Source organism: Ailuropoda melanoleuca, chromosome 16 (genome assembly GCF_002007445.2).
Source record: "Ailuropoda melanoleuca isolate Jingjing chromosome 16, ASM200744v2, whole genome shotgun sequence".
Taxonomy (NCBI): Eukaryota; Metazoa; Chordata; class Mammalia; order Carnivora; family Ursidae; genus Ailuropoda; species Ailuropoda melanoleuca.
The window spans coordinates 40,916,069-40,925,385 of NC_048233.1; positions in this window are offsets into that span (position 1 = coordinate 40,916,069).

Consider the following 9,317-nt stretch of genomic DNA (forward strand, 5'->3'; position numbering starts at 1 on the left):
GCTGGAATGACAAAGCATTTACACTGGAACTTGCTAGGTATTGCATGATTCAGGGACATGGCAGAAAAGTAGCTCTAAGGTGAGGGGAAGATCCTACATCTGGATACAGTAGTTGGAAAACACTCCTTTTGCAACAGACTCAACCTTCTTTGCCTTCCTCCACCCCATTCACCCCATTAACCTAGGATGGAGAAACAGAACCTCAGCAAATAACTTTCCTGGGGCACAAAGACATGGTTTCCTAGGAAGGCACGAGTGTCTGATCCAAGTCACAATCTCTCATGCTAGAAAACGTTTCAAACAGGTCTCCATGCCTTCACCACCTCTGTCTTCATGCCCATTATTTCCAGAACACTTCAGCCATTCCTGCAACTCAAAACGATAGAGGAAGCTCCTCAGCCTGAGGTTGAATTGAAGTTTCCCAGCTCTGCAGTTAGGAGAATCTGTCAGTAGACACCTCAACACTTCTCCCAGCTTTGTGGGCCCATGGCAAAAACATGGCGTTTGGGGTCACAACATTTGAATCCAGATCTCATCACTGCGCCTTACTATTTTTTGTTCACTTAGTATAAGAAGATACCACCACCTACATCTCCTATGGCTCTTGTGACGATGAAGGGCATAAATGCAGAAGGTGTTTGTCAACTACCAAACTGCTGATCATGGGAGCTGAAGCTTCTTGACACGGGGCAGGGCCCCGCCTCCGTAAGCACTTAAGAGAGGAACAGAACGGAGCTTAACTTTCTGTGTAGGCAAAGATACTTTACTTCTATAAATGTGGTCCTGTAATTCCAATCGACTGGATTGTTATATACCATAATGTTTTCTGGGGACTCGGTACACTTTTTAAGATTTTATTTACTTATTTGAGAGCACGCGCTCACATCTGTGAGTACAAGCGGGGGGAGGGGCAGAGGGAGAGAGAAAATCTTAAGCAAACGTCCTGCTGAGCGCAGAGCCCGACTCAGGGCTCACTCAGGGCTTGATCCTACAACCCTGAGGGTCATGACCTGAGCCAAAACCAAGAGTTGGACACCTAACTGACTGTGCCACCCAGAAGCCCCTCCGGAGACTTGGTACACTTTAAAAGAAATCTCCCCTAAAAATAACTTGGGATGGGGGCACCTGGGTGGCTCAGTCAGTTGGCATCTGCTTTCGGCTCAGGTCATGATCCCAGGATCGAGCCCCACATGGGGCTCCCTGCTCAGTGGAGAACCTGCTTCTCCCTCTGCCGGCCGCTCTGCCTGCTCCTGCTCTCTCTCTCTGTCAAATAAATAAAATCTGTAAAAATTTGTTCAAAAAATAACTTGGCAAAGCTCCAGTTTTTGCATCTAACAATAAAAAGTTTGGCGCCTACATGAGATGCTGCAAAGAACTTCCACGCAGAAATGCTAAAGATACAGACATCATTTCCCAAATCCTTTTAATCTTGGCTCACGTTTACCTGTCAGGCTAAGCAGGCAGTATTAGGACCATGAAAGCAGCAGCACTCAGTTCAAATTCTATCTCACCTCTCAGGTTATGGGAACAGATCATTTACTCTGATCCCAGAGGAAGAGTTTCTTTTCGATTTTGTCTACTGAAGCTTAGGAACAAAGAAATCTAAAAACCCTTTTTTATTTTTTTTTTATTTATTTTTTTTTAAAGATTTTTTTAAATTTATTTATTCAACAGAGATAGAGACAGCCAGCGAGAGAGGGAACACAAGCAGGGGGAGTGGGAGAGGAAGAAGCAGGCTCATAGAGGAAGAGCCTGATGTGGGGCTCGATCCCATAACGCCGGGATCACGCCCTGAGCCGAAGGCAGACGCTTAACCACTGTGCCACCCAGGCGCCCCTAAAAACCCTTTTTTAAAAGCAAAAGCTGCAATATTAAAATAAATATGTAATATTCATTTATAAATATAAATGTTGCCATATATCACATTGCTTACCAATCCATACAACCCCTTCTGCCCCAATGCTGAAACTGGGAGAAAACACTGGAGAAAGTGGACACAACTAATAAATCATTAACCTGTCAGCCCGCGTTTTTGCTCTTGCGCTTTTATTTTCTTCCCTTCATATTCTGGGAAGGAGGCCTTCTGGGACCTTGAGTAAAATTTTATAAAAACACATTTGCCTTTTGCTCACACAGCCAGTGCATACCATCTATACCTGGATGACAGATATGTCTGAAAATGTGAAGATTAGGTAAAAAATGGTGCCACCTGGTATCAATTCTTCATTTTTATAGGGTCCTAAGAAACTTCTTGAGAATCTGATGAAAAGTCTAGATCCTCTCCCTGGAAAAATGCTCCTACAAATAAACCTACCATTTCTAGAAGGAAACAGACATGTCAAGTGCCTGAGTATACTGTCATCATTTCCAAATTGCCACATATGAATATTTAAACTCGGAAATCCTATTCTTGAAGTAGCCTTTAGCCTTTTACCTCCCCCACTAAACTTACTCTTCAGCTTAGAGACCTCTAACCCCACCACTCCTCCTTGGGCTGTCCCTGGCTGCCGGCCCGCATGGCGTCCCTTTTCTAACCAGACTGGACAACAGTCAAAACCAGTCGATCCTCACGTTCCCACTCACGCCTCCTTTTCCTCTTGCCGTACAAACCTGCCAATTTCTGACTGCAGGGTCTCCTTTACCCTAATCTGCTGCTTCTATTCTTTTTTTTTTTATCTTAGTAAAATGGCAAAACTATTTTTGTCACTCTCACTCAAGCTGGAAACCAGGACATCATCCTGGCTTTCTCTCTTCCTCACCTCCCACAGCCAGTCAGACACTGTCCCTTCCTTTCTTCCCCCATCACTTCTGCTCACATCCCTCCTTACTTGGATTAACTGGCTTCAGCCTGACCCCTCCAATCTGTCCTCAGTGCCGCTCCCGGGAACTGAAATTAAAATATCGCTTCCTGCCTCAAATCCTTTGATGGCTTCTCACGGTTTTCAGATGAAACCTCAAAATCCTTCATCTAAAATGCAAGGCTCTTGTGATCCGGTCCCACTGGCGATGAAGCTCGGTCCTCTATAGGCCACTCCCATGCCTGGCTCTTCACACTGTGGGGTCTGGGCTGTCTGCTCTATGCCTGTCCCCAAGCCTCCTGGGGACAGGGCGCGGGTTCTTAACTCAGCTTTCGATCTGCAGCACCCAGGCTCTGTGAAACGCACAACCGACTCCAGCCATTTGCCTCCTGTGTTGGGGCTGTCAGGAGAGAGTATGAAGCCGGAGGTAGACATTTCAGGGCTGCTCAGAAATCTCACAATTTACCCTCAGCTGCCACAGAGGCCACACCCTGACGACGCTCATTTCCACACTTCTGCTCTCAGCAGACGACTTTACTACTCACTGCGCAGAAGGAAAAACAAAAAGAGAGCCACTGAGCGGGTCTGGGAGATTTAAGAACCTCACGGATGCCCTCTCCTGATCACAGCCGCAAGACCAGCCCTGAGCTCTTGAGTCATCTCTTTCAAGTCTTTTTTCTGCCAAGTCATATTCCTTTTTGCATCCTTACTCTTCCCCGGTGTTCAAATATCCTAAAATACACACCACCTTCCTCCAGTAAAACCAAAACACTAAAAACAAACAAAAAACCCCACGACAACAAAAAAGAAAAAACCCAAAACAAATAACTTAGCTTTGCTTTCCCCTGAAATTGCTATGCTCTTTTCCTCCCTTCCCTGTCAAATCTCTTAAAAAATATCAAATCCAGTTTTTTTTCCCCCACTGCCCACTCACTCCTCAATCCATTATCATTGGGCTTCCAGCCTATCTGAAACTGTTCTCCACAAAATCATTACCGCTTTCCAAATACGAAGGCTTCGTCCTCCGTACGAGCGCTATAATATTTGATTCTGGCTCCCCTTCTTGAGATCTTCCTTCTATCTCTCGTGAGTCTTCTTGACCCTCTGGCTTCTCCATTTCAAGCTCCTTTGCTGCCCCCTGCTTCCCCAGGATTCCACCCTTAGTCCTCTCTATTCCCACAGACTTCCCTTTGTGGAATTCAACAGAGCTGTCACGTCCAAGTCCCCATCCCCGCCCTCTCCTGGCCTTTGGGGCAGACTGGCTGCGTAGCATGCCAGGCCCGTGTCAGCCATATTTGTTTCCTGTAGCTGCCATAACAAATGGCCACAATCTTAGTGGTTTAAAACAATACAAATGTATTATCCTACAGTTCTGGAGGAGAAAAGTCCAAAACGGGTCTCCCTGGGCTAAAATCAAGGTGTTGGCAGGGTTGTTTTTTCCGGAGGCCCTAGGGAAAATCTCTTCTTTTGCCTTCTCCAGCTTCTAGAGGCCACGCTGGTTCCTTGGTGCATGGTTCCTTCCTCCATCTTCAAATCTCTCTCTGAAACTGACTTTCTTGCCTCCCAGTTTCACTTATAAGGGCCCTTGTGATTACATTGGCCCCACTCAGATAATCCAGAATAACCTCCCATCCCAAGGTCAACTGGATAGCAACCTTCATTCCATCTGCAACCTTAATTTCCCTCTGCCATGTAACATAACACATCCAACAGGTTGTGGGGATTAGGATGCAGACATATCTGGGAGTGGGGAAGAGAAGGCATTATTCTGTCTACCATCTCAGCTAGATTGGACAAGAAAGAAAAGGCCAGTATGTAAATGATAGCAGGAACTTTAATGAGGCTCCAGATTGCACTAACACAGAGCCAAGGGGAGAACAGTGTGGAATGGCAAAACAGTTGCGGGAAAAATTGAATGAGGGCTACAAAGGGACAAACTGCTGTCTGTCCACTCTAGGTCTCAAAAAGAAAACTGGGCTGCATTTTATAAGACAGTTCATGTTTGTCCCTGACAGACAAATCTCCCCATGTTAAAATGATCATTTCTATTTCTGGAGCCTTCCCATATTAATCCCTTAACTTGGAATCCTTTGATGAGTCTGAGGCTATCTTCCAGCCTTCCCCACATTCTTCAGGCACTTTAAAATTATGAAACCTAACAAATAATTTTTAATATGCAAAAATGGCCTTAAACGTATGAAAATATGTTTGAGCTCACTCACAATACATGAAATCCTAGTTAAAACTACTCTGAGATACCATTTCTCACATATCGGATCTGCAAAGACTTCAAAAGTCTGACAACACATTCAGCTGAGCAGGCCACGGAGAGACAGACATTTCCATATATTGCAATATATTTGGCAATATCTAACAAAAGTATGCCCGCATTTATGTTTTGGCTCAGCAATCCTACCTCTAGAAATTCTTCCTGAAGATACACTTCCAACAATAAGAAAATACAGATGCACAAGATAATTTGTGGTGGCACGGCTTGTAATGTTCCCAGGCTAGGTGCTCATACATATGAATGCTTGGACAAATGATGCCTTCTGCACAGTGGAACACTACACGCTCGTAAGGCAGGATGGCATAGAGCTCTAGGAAGTGATAAGGTGTGATTTCAAGGAAATATTAAGTAAACAAGAGCTCTGTTAGGTAAAACTATCTATAGCGTGGTACCTTCTCCATAAAAAAGAAGGGTAAATAAGAAAATACATATGTACGTGTTTATTTTTGCAGAAAGAAACTTCAGAAGAATAAACCAGACACTAATGAGATTGGCTATCTATAGTGAGTGGGTGGGAAGAGAGTAGAAATAAAGAGGAGAGAGAAGTGATACATTTTTAAATGTATCATTTTAGTTTTGATTTTTGGAACCATGTTAATGTCATACATAAAATATGCAAAAGAATGTCTATGTAAAAAAAATGAAAAATGAGGGGGGCCCTAAGATGGAAAAATAAAAAAACATCTAACTGTATTCCAAACGAAGACTAGCCACATTGATGTAGGAGTGGGGGGAAAGAAAAAGCAACCCAAATAGCTTTTTTTCCAAGTAACTTTTTAAAAATACAACTTTATTAACATATAATTCACATATCATAAAATTTGCCTAAAGTATACAATTAAGTGGCTTTGTAAGAAGGATTTTTAAATTTATTTGAGAGAGAGAGAGCGCTCGTGAATGGTGGGAGGGAGAGAATCCTCAAGCAGACTCTGTGCTGAGTGCAGAGCCCAACCCAGGGCCCGATCCCAGGACCCTGAGATCATGACCTGAGACTAAATCAACAGCCACCAGCTTAAGCAACTGAGCCACCCAGGTGCCCCTAGTGGTTTTTATTATATTCAGAGTTGTGCAACCATCGTCTATCTATCTATCTATCTATCTATCTATCTATCTATCTCTATCTACCTATCTATCTATCTATCTATCTATCTAAGATTTTATTTATTTGACAGAGAGAGAGAGAGAGCAGAAGCAGGGGGAGAGGCAGAGGGAGAGGGAGAAGCAGGCTCCCCCACTGACCAAGAAGCTAGACTCCGGGCTCAATCCCAGGACCCCAGAATCATGACCTGAGCCCAAGGCAGACGCTTAACCAACTGAACTGCCTAGGTGCCCCCATTATAATCTATTTAAAATTTTTTTCATTAACCCCTGCAAAGGCTCTGTAACCATGAGCAGTCACTCCCTATTTCCCCCCGCACTGTCTCTCAGAGCCCTAGGCAACCACTAATCGATTTTCTTTCTCTATAGATTTGCATATTCTGGACACCTCATATAAATGGAATCACACATTATATGGTCTTTTGTGCCTGGCTTCTTTCATTTAGCATGTTTTCAAGATTCATCTATCATATAGCACATCAGTATTTCATTTCTTTTTATGCCCAAGTAATATTCCATTGTATGGATAGGTCACATTTTCTTTTTCCATCAAATGATGGATGTTTGGGTTGTTTCCATTCATTGGTACTGAAAATAACGATGCTATGGATATCTGCACACAAGTTTTCGTGTAGAAATATGTTTTCATTCCAAGTGATTTTTGAAGACAGTATTTTGACTATTTTCCCTCTGACAAAAAAGAACTATAAAAAATATTTAATAGGTTTGTCTTTCACAGAAGTATGGGTCAGAAATTCTTAAATGAATTTTTGTGTACTCCAGAATTAGGCAAATAAGTAAATATCCTGAAGATAGTGGGAGTCTTCTCAGAGAGAATCACAAATATGAAAAGGGGAAGACCAGAATGAACCCTGAGGAATTGGGTTAAACTTGGAGATGTTACCACCCATTCATGATTTTAATATAGATAGACACATAGGATTAATATAGACATAGATATAAATCCTAATTCTGTCTGCTGAGAGGGCCTAGAAGTAATGACACTCCAGTAACGATGAACACCTGTAATGCCCAGAACTTGGTTTCTAAATACCATTCTTCACTAAAATGAATTAGGGCTCCATAGAGAAATGGCCGATTTCAGGACTGGGGAAGAAAAAGTACAAATTTAGCCTGGAACATCTTGTTATGCCAGAATATAAAGAAGAATGTTTAAAGATTGATGGGGTCATGTCAATAGGACATAGAAGCCAGCTTAAAGGGGCTCCTAATAGCCAAATCTGGGACAATTTGATCATCAAAATAAATAATGATAGCAATGGATTATAAGCCACTGAATGAAACAAATTCATAAGTTCAAATGGATATAAATGAATAATTATATAGGAAAAAAGAAAAAAATAATAAAATAAATGTGAGGGTTGGGGGAAGCACCTGGGTGCTCAATCAGTTAAGCATCTGACTCTTGATCTCAGCTCAGATCATGGTTTCAGGGTTGTGGGATTGAGCCCCACATCAGGCTCCATGCTCAGTGGGGAGTCTGCTTGGGATTCTCTCTCCCTCTGGGAAAGTAAGAAAGAAGGGAAAGCAATGCCTTTATTAGAATGCCAACTGAAAATTATAAAAATGATGGATTTAGAAAATTACCATCTTGCAAACATAATATTAATTGATTCAGGCAAGGGTCATCAATGGATGCTGAAATTAATGGGTAAAGGTTTGAAAAATAACAGTATATTTATATCATATTAAAGTGGCTCATCACAAAATACTTATATAGTATAAAGGGAAAAAATGGTAACTTTACAGAAATTGGCAGATACCACCTCAATCCAAATGATCAAAATTGTGATGTGCCAGAGTAAACTCACACCAACTCAGGAGTGGCACATCTCTTCCCAATTTGTGTTTAGTGATGACAAACAGAAGCTTGAAATTGGCCATTGTGGGAGTATTTACACCATGGAAATGGGCAAATATTACAAATCAGGGCTTTCTTCCCTCTGGATAACCAGTTGTCAGTCACTTATCGGAACAGCAGATCAAAGTCACTACCACCAGACAAACTAACTTATGTGCCTCTGATATCGTACACCAAGAAGGACACAGCATCCCCTTTCTGGTATTCTGCCAAAAACGTATAACTTCAACCTAATGATGAGAAAGTATCAGAAAAAACTAAATTGAGAAACATCCTACAAATTAACTGGCCTGCATTAGCAAAGTATCAGGGTCATGAGACAAAAGAAGATTGTGAGAATTAGCTTTATGTCAACCGGACTGCAATGCCCAGATAGCTGGTAAAACACTACTTCTAGGTGTGTCTGTGAGGGTGTTTCCCGCAGAGATTAGCCCTTGAATTTGGAGACTGAATAAAGAACACCTTCACCAATGCCCCTGAACATCATCAAATCAACTGAGGGCCTGAACAGAACAGAAAGACAGACGAAGGGGGAATTTGCTCCTTGCCTATGCTGGGACATCCATCTTCTCCTGACCTCAGACATCAGTGCTCCTGGTTCGCAGGCCTTTGGACTTGGACAGGGACTTACACCATTGCCAGCTTGCAAATGGCAGATCATGAGACTTCTCAGCCCCCACAATCACAAGCCAATTCCTACATCTCCTCATCTGTAAGTATATATACATGAACAGAGGCATATGGCGGTACGCGAGCTCATACATACGTACATGTGTGTATATGTATGCATATGTATCTCCTATCGGTTCTGTTTCTCTAGAGAATCTTGACTAATACAACCACTAAGGAAACGTTCCAAGTTAGAGGAAAATGAAGAGACGTGACAACCAAACGCAGTATGTATTCCCACCGAGTCTTAGACTGGGAAAAAAAATTGTCATTAAGGTCTTCATTGGGACCTTAACTGGTCAAATAAGAATAAAACCTTCGATTATAGTATTATAGCAATACTACTATTCTGATTTTGACTACGGTACTATGGCTACAGAAAAGAATGCCCCAAAAGCCTACAAGAGTTTTTAGGGGTTTGGGCGCACCAGTATACAACTTGCTTTCGGATGGTTCTCAGGAAGAAAGGGAGAGATTTTTCTTGAGAAAAACGATAAAGCAAATGTGGTTAAATGTTAACAATAGGGAATCTGGGTGTCGGACATGCAATTCTGTGTAGTATTCTAGGAACCTCTCTGTA